Here is a 12006-nt window from a genome sequence, read left to right as displayed (position 1 = left end):
GACAATGAGGTCCTATCAGCCTGATTTTTGTTGACTTGTTTTTGAGTCTTTCAATACTTGGTTTAAAGCTACTCGCTAACAAGAATGGCCTTGAAATGAACAGAAGAGGGCAATATTTACCAAGAAAATTCAGCCAGTGAATTCTTTTAAAACCCATGGGAATCTAACATTTTTAAAAGATAAATTGTTATTTGCCTTCTGCCATTGCCACTACACATATGTACACACAATGCAAAAAGAAGAATCAGCAAAAAGCTCAATGTCAAGTATCTTAGAAAATATACCCAAGAGTTTTTACTATAGATTGTAATTGGTTAGGATAACGTTTTTCACAACATTTTACTCTACTCAGTATGACTCAGTTTGGTATTTCACCTTGTTCATAAAATTCAGTTCATGGGACGTTTTTCACATGATAGACTTTGGGTGCTTGTTACAGTAAAAGTTTTACTCTCAAAAAATTATTATTGATAGGTAGTCCATGGTTCTGCTTTCCATAAGCTCAGGTTCAAGATCAACTACTTTTGGAAAACAGGCTTTAAATAGATCATTCCAGTATATTATTATACTTGCTTCATTTTATCATAATTGGTACTAATTTCTCACTGTGCCTAATTTATAAACTAGCCTGTACTATAGATATGTATACTAAGAAGACCTCATAGTACTTGCAGGCTTTAATATCATCTCTGACTTTAGACATTAGCAGAACACCTTGGAAGGTATTACCCATGGGTAAGAAAAGACTGCATCATAAATAAATAAGGCCTGGAGTGACATTCCTTGCAATGGCACCATTTTTCTGTTTCAGATTTCTTCTAGCACTGTTATGGAAAAGAGAAATAATAGCGGTTAAATTTTTAAGCTTACCCAGCAAAGGTGATGGCAAGTTTAGTTGGACATAGCAAACATATTAGATACTACTTATTATGTGGGAACACAATGTATATTAAAGACCATATGTATGTGTTTAACTCCGCTTGCAATGCAGTGAGTACCCAGTGCAACAGAATGAGCACCTGCACAATTGAATTTTCGTTGCTCTGATAAAACCAAGCACGTCAATCACTCCATGTAGGTGACTCTATATTCATGCTATCATGGGAGCTATGACATTCTAGCTTACATCTCCACAATAGAAAGCAAGGTATGTTTTGTGGTTGCTTTGTGAGACAAGGTGTCACTATGTAGTCTATGGCATCAGACTCACTATATACGGTCAGGAAATTTGTGATGATCTTTCTGCCTCTGCACCATAAGTGCTGTGATTACAGGTGGGAACCACCTTTGTATTTTTTCTGACTATTCCCTTTCCCCACAAATCTCAATCTGCATTAAAAATCCCTCACTTCAACTGCTGAGTTGCTTATTTTATCCCTCAACCTACAAGAAAATGTCTGTGAGGATTTTGGAAGGAGGAGAAAGGGGAAAGAAAATGGCTTGGACAAAGTACATTCTGTGGGGGACAAGACACCAATGTGGAGGGATGGATTTGGAGGTTTCTTTTGATGCAGCTGGAACAAAAAGAGCAGGAAAATTTTTTTGCAAATTTTTAGAAATGTACTACTTACATGTACTCTGATTTAGTGTGCATATTTAAAAACCTTTTTTGAAATCCCCCTTGCCGTCTCTATTTGTGTTTCCCTTCTTTTCACTCAAACATCTGTTCTGTTACTTGCTTTGTTAAATTATTACACGTTGAAAATATATGTTCCTACTAATTTGCTAACTAAAGCATAATTTAAGAATTAGTATAGTCAGGAGTTAATCTGAGTTTTGCTTATTTATGATATATTCTCTCTAGGTACTAAGGGCCCCTTGTAACTATAATTCTTCTACCTCTTGAGAGTTGGTATTACAGTGTTTGCTTATTTTAAATGTAAATTTACTCTTTTCTATTTCTGATGCATGTGTTGTAAAAGAAATTCCTTTAAAATAAGAGTCTCCTACAATTGCAAATTTTGTGTATAATATAATAATATTCTAGAAGTTATTTAAAGCAATTGTTTAGAAAATTCCATAGTCTAACAAACTCTCTACCCCCAAAGTGAAGAGTGCCCTCTCTGGGGCATTTTTCCCTTCCCCCACATTTTCCCAAACATTAGTCATGCAGATCTTACTTTGTACTGACACCACTTAAATCAAGTCAACATTCTCATGTTCATATCACAGACAATGCAGTAGGAGGAATAAAGATGGTTGACTGTTAGGAAGAGCAAATTTGCATGATTTGTTATTTTTATGTGATCCACTATCAACTATGTTGACTCCAAGTATATTGGCTAAGCAACAGTTTAAATTCAATTTAAATTGTAGCTATTTGTTGCTTTGGATTTAGGGTCAGTCTTTTCTAGGATACAAATAGAAAGAGTGTCACCCAAGACAAGGCAAATTGTTAAAGAACTGATTCCTTTTTCTAAACAGGACACTGCTATTTGCAGCCATAGCTGGCAATGGACGCCTCTCTACTGATCATTTGAAGTGGGATCTCTGTTTACTGTTTCTATTGGTTTGGACAGCTCCATCTCTGACATTCCTTTGCAAAAGTAGCTTTCCAGGGCCTCTTTCTCTGTGGTGTCTCCTGTGAGCTGCTCTTTCCTTTGCTCTGATTATCCAGCCACCATGAAGGCAGCTCCTCTAATTATAACAAGCAGACTTTTTAGCTTCCCCCATTCATTAGCATGATTATTAAATTCTCTACAACTACTCCTTTCCTGAAAACACTGTTTCTGTCACACTCCCTAAAGAAATACTACTGTTATGAGGTCATTACTGACATTTAAAAAGATCAGAAGGGACTTTGCTGATTTCATATTCCGTGTCTTTTCAAATTAGTTTAATAGTTTGAAGCCCTTCTATGAATAGAATACACAGGTTACAGTGACCACCTGTGAGCCTAGGATTCACATCGACAAACACAAAAGCGCAAGCAGACGAGTGCTTCCCTTTGACTACAAGCGTGCTGAATTGTTGCAAATTATTATAATTATAGTAAGCGCATTCATGAGGGTACTTTCATGCAGTCACTCCCTGACAAATAGCGCTTCTGAATAAAATGATAAAGTTCATGAACAGTGGAAGCACAACCCTTTCTTTCCATGGGACTCTTTATATTGATTTATCTTGTGTCTGTCTTTGTGAATGTGCACAAAACAACTCTAAGGTTAGTGGCAACTGTGGAAATCCAAGCAGAGAGGATGATTTGACATAGAAAAAGAAGCAACCAATAAATTGAGATTAAATTCATGTTATCTGGTCTTTGGAAAAAGAAAAATAGTCTTCATGTGCCTGATGTAATCAGATCACTTGAGCAGGCTTCTTGAAACTGTTTTTGTTTGAATTATTAATCTGAAAAGATCTACAGATGTGTGTCATAGAAAAGAGGAGGAACAAATACCATATTGTTATGCTTAAAATGTTAAGTGCTCCAAAGTCTCAATTGTTTAAATATATGCTAAGTATTTAAACAGCTAAAGGTGCTGGCATAAGAGGCTGCAGGACCTTTTGGATACGAAGCTTAGCTATGGACATTGGGCCATAGAGGTGAAACTTGAGAATTATAGAAGGCCCTGCATCTGGTCAAGTCAGTCAGGCAAGATGAGAGCCAGTTGAAGTGCAAACTCCCCATGCCAAAAGCATGTCCTATACCCATTGTTTCCCACCATAACGGGCTGTTCCCTTTCAATTCTAAAGCCAAAATGGATCTTTCTTCCCTTAATTTCATGTGTTCAGTAAATTGTCATAGTGATGAGAAAAACAGCTAAAACATAATCTCAGTTAAAAACATACAAATATATATATAAACATACATTTATAAATAGCAAAAGTATTAAATATTAAATTTATATCAATGTTTTGATTATGCGAATACTTTTAAAAATAGATACTTGTAGAAGTGTATGTAAAAAACCTAAATACTATAAATTAGAATATGAAGTAGTTCTACAAAGTAGAAAAATATATCTTATTAAGTCATTGTAAATGACCCATGTACAATAGTTTGGGTTTTTTTTTTTGCTTTTTTATATTTTTTTTTTAGCAAAGTGTGGTCATGGGTCCAAATAAATAAAAATAGACAAGATAATATTCATTTTTCCCCATGAAATCTTACCTTAAGTAAAGAAAGAAAATTTACCAAAGAACATATTATTATTGAATTCATTTTTATATTTTGAAAGAAAAGCTTCTTTGTCCCTATAAAACAAAGTAACTCTATTATTTTATGTTAAAAATAAAGTTTTTTTTAAAAAATAAGAAGGTTTATCTATGAACCCAGCTCAGGAAATAATAATTTATTCAAAATAACAATGGAATAGAAAATCTTAGGATTAAAAAAAAACCTGATGTATACTCTAGCAGCTGCAGGATTTGGGGACAGCAATGCCATCCTCATCTTAAATTCTTAATCATCTCACAGAAGAGGAATGGCAGTTATTATAGTAAAGTCTTTAAAATATACTGTACAGAAAAGTTGACAATAACATGTTTGTCGGCACTGAGATCCCCAGAGTTCAAATACCTGTTTCTTGGGTTTGAGTAGGTAATAGCAGCTACTGTATTGAATTTTGTAATGTGAGAAAGCAAGTCAACATGAGTCAATTACTTGGTGCTTTAAATAGTTTATTTTTCTACGTCTCACGCTAAATAACAAAGATTTATGAAAACCTTTTGCTTATGTATATTTTTTGAGAAAATGGTCAATTATCACAGCCAATCACTCTCCATCTTGAACTTGCAAATAGATTCTGTGTACTTCCAGTTCACCCGGTGCACTGCTGATTGTGTAGCTGCTTCTGAAAAGGTGGGCTGTTGCAAGGAGGGGTGCTTGTTGGCTCCCAGCTGCTCAGCCCTGAAATAATCACACAGAAACTGTATTAATTAAATTAATGCTTATAACATTAGCTCTAGCTTCTTATTGGCTAACTCTTACATCTTAATTTAACTCATTTCTATTAATCAGTGTATTGCTATGTGGCTGTGGCTTACTGGCTAAAGATCTGTCCAGCTCCAACGAGGCTACATGGCTTCTCTTGACTCTGCCTCCTTTCCCCCAGCATTCAGGTTAGTTTCCCCCACCTACCTCCATTCTACCCTATCAGGCCAAGCCAGTTTTTATTATTCATTAATGGTAATCACAGCTTATAGAGGGGGATCCCACATCAGAGGGCTGGCTAATCTGCATTGTAAATAATCAGTCTGCATGTTTTTGAATCATGTGTCTGCAGACCTCAGTGATACACACTGAAGACTCAACAATTATTGTTATGATTCATGATGGCATGACCCTGGCAAGTTCTCCTTCTGGTGTGGGGGACCTCAGGGAGAAGAAGACAGACATATACACCATGCAGAGAGAGCTTGGGTATAGTGTTTATTTAGTGGGTATTGGGAAGACTATAAGGGTAAGGGGTTATGGATGGCAGGGTGGGGGGGAGAAAGAAAGAGAGAGAAGGGGAGACAGAGAAAGAGAGGAAAGATAAAGAGGGGAAGGGAAAGATAAAGACTGTCACTTCAGAAGAAGGAGAGAAAAAAGAAACAGAGACAGACAGATAGAGGGAGAAGGAGAAAGAAAGAGAGAGAGAGAGAGAGAGAGAGAGAGAGAGAGAGGATGACAGGGTACCCAGGTGACAGGACAGACCAGCAGATTTATTATTACAACCATTATTATGAAGATTACAAAATAACAAACAAGACAATGTTACTGTGGGTCCTCTTTTCATTTAGGAAGAGCACAGTATATTATATCGAGGCAACAGAAACCACACGAGATAAAATCAGTTTGTCTTAGAATTTGTTTAAGCCAGTGACATTCAAGAAAGGCAAACTATTATATTAAGCACAGTTTCTAAAGTTATGTGACAAATGAGTCTGCATATCCGAAAGATGTAAAGGGAATGTGAACAGAGAAAAATCACAGATTCTAATCAGTAATTGCTCAAACTATAAATTTAGTGTGAGTCCTCAACAAATCCATCAATAAGAAATGAAAGGGAAATTCACAGTGTCTGACCCTGGGAATGACCTGAGCTCAAATCAGCTCTGTGAATTACCAAGCGAATCTCAGTAGCTTGCTCTTGTGTGATAGATGAGAAGATAGGATAACGAGCATAGTGAACACTGAACTCCATCACCAATAGCAGACATTCTCAGATTCTACTCCTGTCAACACAAAGGCAACAGCAAAACACAGACAGAGCAGACAGAGAAGGAGCTTAGAGTCCTGTCTTTCTCCTGTCTTTCGCTGCCTGGGATTAAGACCTGCTTTGACCTGAGTGTTCCACAGCACAGTGTTTCAGGAGCCTCTCTGAGTTCTCCACAAAAGTTGTTCTCATCAATCTCAAATTAGTAATTAGTTTGAGTACTTGTGTATAGATTTTCAGCAACACTAGTTCAAACTAGGCTTCATCCCTAATAAGTAGCCATTCTTGGCATATTATAGAAATGCGTACTTGCTCAAAACAATTCCACAGCCCTTGGGAAAAGTCTGTAATTTATGACAAAAGATACAAGGTTACACCGCATAGCAGATCCTGGAGATTTATTCATATTCTCTTTTACGTCGTTTTTCCTCCATCAAGGAAATAATTTTCAAGCTGGTAGACCTAGAACAAACATCATTAGGAGGGAATTGAAGTACAAGATGGGTGCAGAGATAATAAGGGAGCACTTCACAGCTTTAATTTAAGCTTTCAGGCTCAGATAAATTATTTCCCAGGATATTTAAATGACTTGCAGGTGTGATCAAGTAACTACTGCTGTTAAATTTTAAGAAAGGAAAGAGAAAAGAAGAGACTCAGGAAGTATGGATGAACAAATGTCTTTGGATGTCTTACAGGTGATTGTGTAGGTGAGAGGTGGCAGTAATGGAAGTTCCTTTCTGTATTTTCTTTTTCTTTGTCTTTGGGGACATACATGGGGGAAAGAGTTTCATGAAGTTCAGGCTGGCTGAGTTTGGTTTGCTGTATGACTTATAATAACTTTGCATTCCTAATCTGCTTGCCTTGAGAGTGCCAGAATTATAGTGAACTTCCATGTCTGCTCGATTTCTTGAGTAATCAAGGGATGAGCAATCTGTGAGTGACTCCCTCTACTGCAGGAACCTACCTACACGACTCAACACTGAACCTTCAAAATTTTTTCCTAGGTTGTGTCCTTTGCCAGGAAGGTCGTGTTTGATGTCAGTATAAATTCACCGAGAAGGAAACCCACTGCTGGGCTCCGAGCCTCATTATTGATTCCGCTACTCAGGCTCTGTAAAAACAATGCCAATACCATCTAGAGCCAATATGACTTAACTTTTATTTCTCTCATGTTTTCATGGGGGATTTGGCTTCCCTTATGTATCATCCCCACTCTAGAACTCAAGCTACCCAAAGTGCCCCCCATCAGAACACTGCCCGGTTGTAGAGGCAGAGTAAAAGAGAGGCCACTTTGGGGAATGGCAAGGCCTTCCTCATTGGGTTTACCTCAAAGTAATACCTGCACCTGTGCACATGCCACTGGTCTAAGGAATGACCAGGCCTACTCAGGGGACAGGGAAGTGTGCAGGAGAACCGAGAATAATGCGATTTAAAGTGCCAGTGAGGCCATGGTTATGCTATTTTTAAAATGGAAGCTATAGTAGCCATCTGTAGAGATGCAAAGTTTCTTCTGTCATCCTTTTTTTCTTTAATTTTTTTTCATTTTACATACTAGTCCCAATATCAGCCTCAGTTCCCCCTCCCTCCCTTTCTCCTGCCTCCTACTTCCCCAATCCCACTCCCCCTCCACTCTTCAAGGGGGTAAGACCTCCCTTGGGCAGTCAACAAAGTCTGGTATATCAAGATGAGGCAGGACCAAGCCCCTTCACATGTAGGAAGGCTGAGCAAGTTATCCTTCCATAGAGAATGGGCTCCCAAAAATCAGTTTGTGCACGCAGGATAACGGAATCCACCGTACTTTTTTAAATTGTGAAATGTCATGCTACTTTGTTCTTATAAATCATGTCAAATGTGATCCTAGGCTTCAGTTCTCAGCTGAAGAGTAATAAAAACAAGTCTGTGGCAGGGATGAAAGGAGAAGTGGCATTGGTGTGCTTAAGGCAGCACAACGGTCCAAGAGTTTTTCATCCTGCATTCAAAATAAAGCAAGATTCTTTACTTATCATGAACACAGCTGAAAAATAATTTGTTCAGCCTTGCACGATTCCTTTGAAAGCTGTCTCTCTACATCTGTAGAGGTTTGAATGAGAATGGCCCCAGTAGGCTCATATATTTGAATGTCTAGTCTCTGGTTGGTGGGCTGTTTAGAAAAGGATTGAAGTTGTGGCCTTTTTAGAGGAAGTGCATCACTGGGAATGGCCTTGGAGGTTTCAAAAGCCTAGACCAGGCACAGTGCCACCCTCCCCTTTCTGTGGATCACAGCGTAAAGCTCTCAGCTACCACTGCAGCACCATTCCAGTCTGCTTCCCACCATGATGATAATACACTAAACCTCTGGAACTATATGTCAGTCCCCAACTAAATGCTTTCTTTTATTGGAAATGCCTTGGTCATCATGTCTCTTCACAGCCACAGAAGAGTGACAAAGATATCATCCCACTCTGAAATATTCTGGCTTGATCATTTAGTTGCCTTTTGTTTTCAAAAGACAAAATTTGGAAAGGGGGGATTACTCAGACAACATCTGTTCTAACTCTTGTCCCATCACTACCTCTGAAGGAAAGGGCTTCAGAAAAATATTCTTAAGAGCAAGAAACACAACAAGAGTACAACATAGGTCTGAGTCTCTACAAACTGTCTTTAACAATATTCCAAAATGATGCATTAAATGATTGTAATGTCTCATATTGGTTATTAACTTGATTACATCTGGAATCAACTAGAAACCTAAGCAGCTGTATACACTGGAACTGATTTTCTTGAGTACATCATTTGAGGTTGCAAGACCTACCCTAAATCTAGCCCACATCTCTAGACAAGGAAGAAGGAAGTTTTGTTTTTTGCCTGTTTACCCTGTCTTAAAGGTAGGTTCATGTATCTTGCTCCTGAGACATTACTGTCATCAGAGCCCACTTTTTCGAGATGCCAATTAAAGTGAGGGTTTCAATCTTGTGGCCTGAACTACTAGATTCATGGCTTTTGCACCAGGAAACATTACTGTTGGACTCACCAAACTACAAGCAACTGTAAGCTACTCTAAGAAATTCCCTTTTAATATATATTTATATGTATATATATTAAATATATGTATGTATGTGTGTTCTATTCGTTCTGTTGCTCTAAAGAACACCGACTAATACAATGATTAAATGAAATGTAAGCAGAATCAAATGCAGCAGCTGACAGCAAGTCAGTAATTAATTGTAGTTACTAATTAAAACTAATGTTGATTAGCCATGTTTTCATACTTAAAATTACTCAACCATCTTTTTGTGCTGCCCACGAACAGGTCCATATGGTGTTGTTCTTGATTCCCATCATAACTTAAAAGGAAACTCACACAATGTCTGGAGCCCTTGATGTCCTGCAGATGAAGGAGGAAGATGTCCTCTAACTCCTTGCCATGGGAACACACTTAACTGACTTCCATACAAAGTAGTATATCTACACAAGGAAAAGTGATGATATCTATATTATAAATCTGAAGAAGACCTGAAAAAAGCTGTTGTTCACAGCTCAGACAATTGTTACAAACTGCAAGCCCTGCTGATGTCAGCATCTAGGAACACCCAGCCAGCTGTGCTGAAGTTTGCTGTTGCCCCTGGAGCTACTCCAATTGCTAGCTGCTTTTTGCCTGAGATCTTCACTAAACAGATCCAGGCAGCCTTCAGAGAGCTACAGCTTGTGGTGGTGCCTGATTCTAGGGCTGACCCCTAGTCCCTCCCTGAGGCATTTTGACAGTTTGCCCACCATTGCTCTGTGTAACTCAGACTCTCCTCTGTGTTATGTGGGCATTACCATCCACACGGCAAGGGGACTCACTCAGAGAGTATGCTGCCCTGAATGCTGGCTAGTAAAGTTCTCCACATGTGTGACACTGTCTTCTATGAGCATGGGAGGTTATACCCGATCTCTGCTTCTACAGAGAGCAAGAGGAGACTGAGAAGGAGGAGCAGGCTGCTGCTGAGAAGGTTGTGACCAAGGAGCAATTTCACAGAGACTAGATTACACTAGCTCCTGATTTCTATGCTAGTCAGCCAGTGGTAGCAGATGGGTCTGAAGGAGTGCAGGTGCCCTCTGCATCTATCCAGCAGTTCTCCCGCTGAAGACCCAAGTGCCTAGTCAGTCACAGAGGATTGGTCAGCAGCTTCCAGAGCATGGCCCAAATGAGCTGGAGCTACCACAGAGTAGTCCTGAACTGTTTGTTAGACACACGAGCAAAGTAAAAGAAGGAAGAAGGAAAATAAATTTCCAAATGCTGAAGAAAACAGAATAAATAAGCCTTCTAAACACAGCAGAACCAGCACACATGTGAACTCACAGAGCCTGACAGAGCACACACAGGGCCTTCACAGGTCTGCACCAGCTTTGTCCAGGCACTGTTAAGACAGTGTCCCATGACCCCATCCATAACACAGAAACTATCTCCAATTGATAACTACTTGTAAATGAAAATTTAGTTTTCTCCATGAGATTCTCACTGGGGGAACAAACTATACTTCAGGATAGGCTGCACTCTCAGTCAACAGGAAACAAAACCCAATGGCATCTATGAGAATTCTCTGTCTCATAATGTTCTGACAGGGCTCTTACAACCAAATAATCATATTTTTACTTTATTTTCTATCTGTAAAGCAGAGGGTCTATGTATCAGTATGTGCACATGAGTGAAGGTCCAGGAAGAGGTGAGAGGAATCAGAAAAATCAGAACCAGTACCTAGTGAAGATATTTTCTTTTTAATACTTTTTCTTAAAGTTCTTTTATTTAAAAAATGTTATTTTTCCTTAAAGTTTTAAATTTGATGTTCTTCTTGCTACTGATATTAAATATAGTAGAAGGAAAAGGAAGCCCTGATTTTTCTCTATTTTATGATTTACAAAAGAAATTAAATGTACAAGTCTATAACTATAGAATTAGAACATCACATTAGCTATAATTATAAATTTCTAATTTATGAATTGGAATCATTAAATTGCTTATCTGTCCAGCAAAACTGAATCTATTTCAGAAAAAAACACTGTTCTGAAAGTAGAATAAGTGGGTAGATACTATGGGACAATAATGTCTGTAAATTTAAAAACAATGTGCTATTGCTTTGTAGGTATATCCATTGGGCCTGGAATACACAACTCTGAATCTGATTGGCTGTGGCTTTCTGTAGTGTGTTATGCCCACACCATGAGCCCCCTAGAGACCACCAGGAGTCTGAGTTTGTATGCAAAAGCAAAGAGCCTTTATTGCAAGTTCAGGCTTGGGTTCTTCATCCATTCCAATACAGTGGTTGGATCAGGGAGAGCAATGAACTCAACTATGGCAGGGTTTTTAAAGAGTAAATGATGGGGGTAGGGGTATTCAAGATTCAGATGGGGGCTGAATTAATGTAGAAGGAGCTGCAGGCTGCATTTCTGCCTGGCTCCTGCACACCTGGCTAGCTTATGCCCTGAAATAACAACACACAAATTGTATTCTTTTAAACACTGTTTGGCCCATTAGCTCCAGCCTCTTACTGGCTAACTCTCACATCTTGATTATCCCATTTCTATTAATCTGTGTAGTACCACGAGGTGGTGGCTTACCGGGAAAGATCTTAACCTGCGTCCATCTTGGAGAGAAGAGCTATGTCGTCTCCCTCCTTGCCTTCTTCCCAGCATTCTGTTCTGTCTACTCCGCCTACCTAATTTTCTGTCCTATCAAAGGGCCAAGGCAGTTTCTTTATTAACCAATGAAAGTAACACATAGACAGATGACCCTCCTTCATCAGAGTAGGAATTAAAAAAAAAGTCTTGTCAAACAGAGATTGGCACTAGCATTGCTGCAAGAAGATTGGCAACCTATATACAAATTATGTAAACTATTCTTAATGTT

At 38.6% G+C, this 12006-nt stretch overlaps 1 pseudogene; it reads left to right on the top strand.

The window, feature by feature from the left end:
• Nucleotides 1-9483: 9483 nt before the first annotated feature.
• On the top strand, nt 9484-10310 carry LOC121455683 (annotated as a pseudogene).
• Nucleotides 10311-12006: the final 1696 nt, after the last annotated feature.

The sequence above is a fragment of the Microtus oregoni genome, unplaced genomic scaffold, assembly GCF_018167655.1.
Source record: "Microtus oregoni isolate MIOR12 unplaced genomic scaffold, Mior012 000014F_ref0000157, whole genome shotgun sequence".
NCBI classification, from domain to species: Eukaryota; Metazoa; Chordata; class Mammalia; order Rodentia; family Cricetidae; genus Microtus; species Microtus oregoni.
The sequence above is the reverse complement of the archived record's forward strand: the minus strand, read 5'-3'. Positions and strand labels throughout refer to the sequence as shown.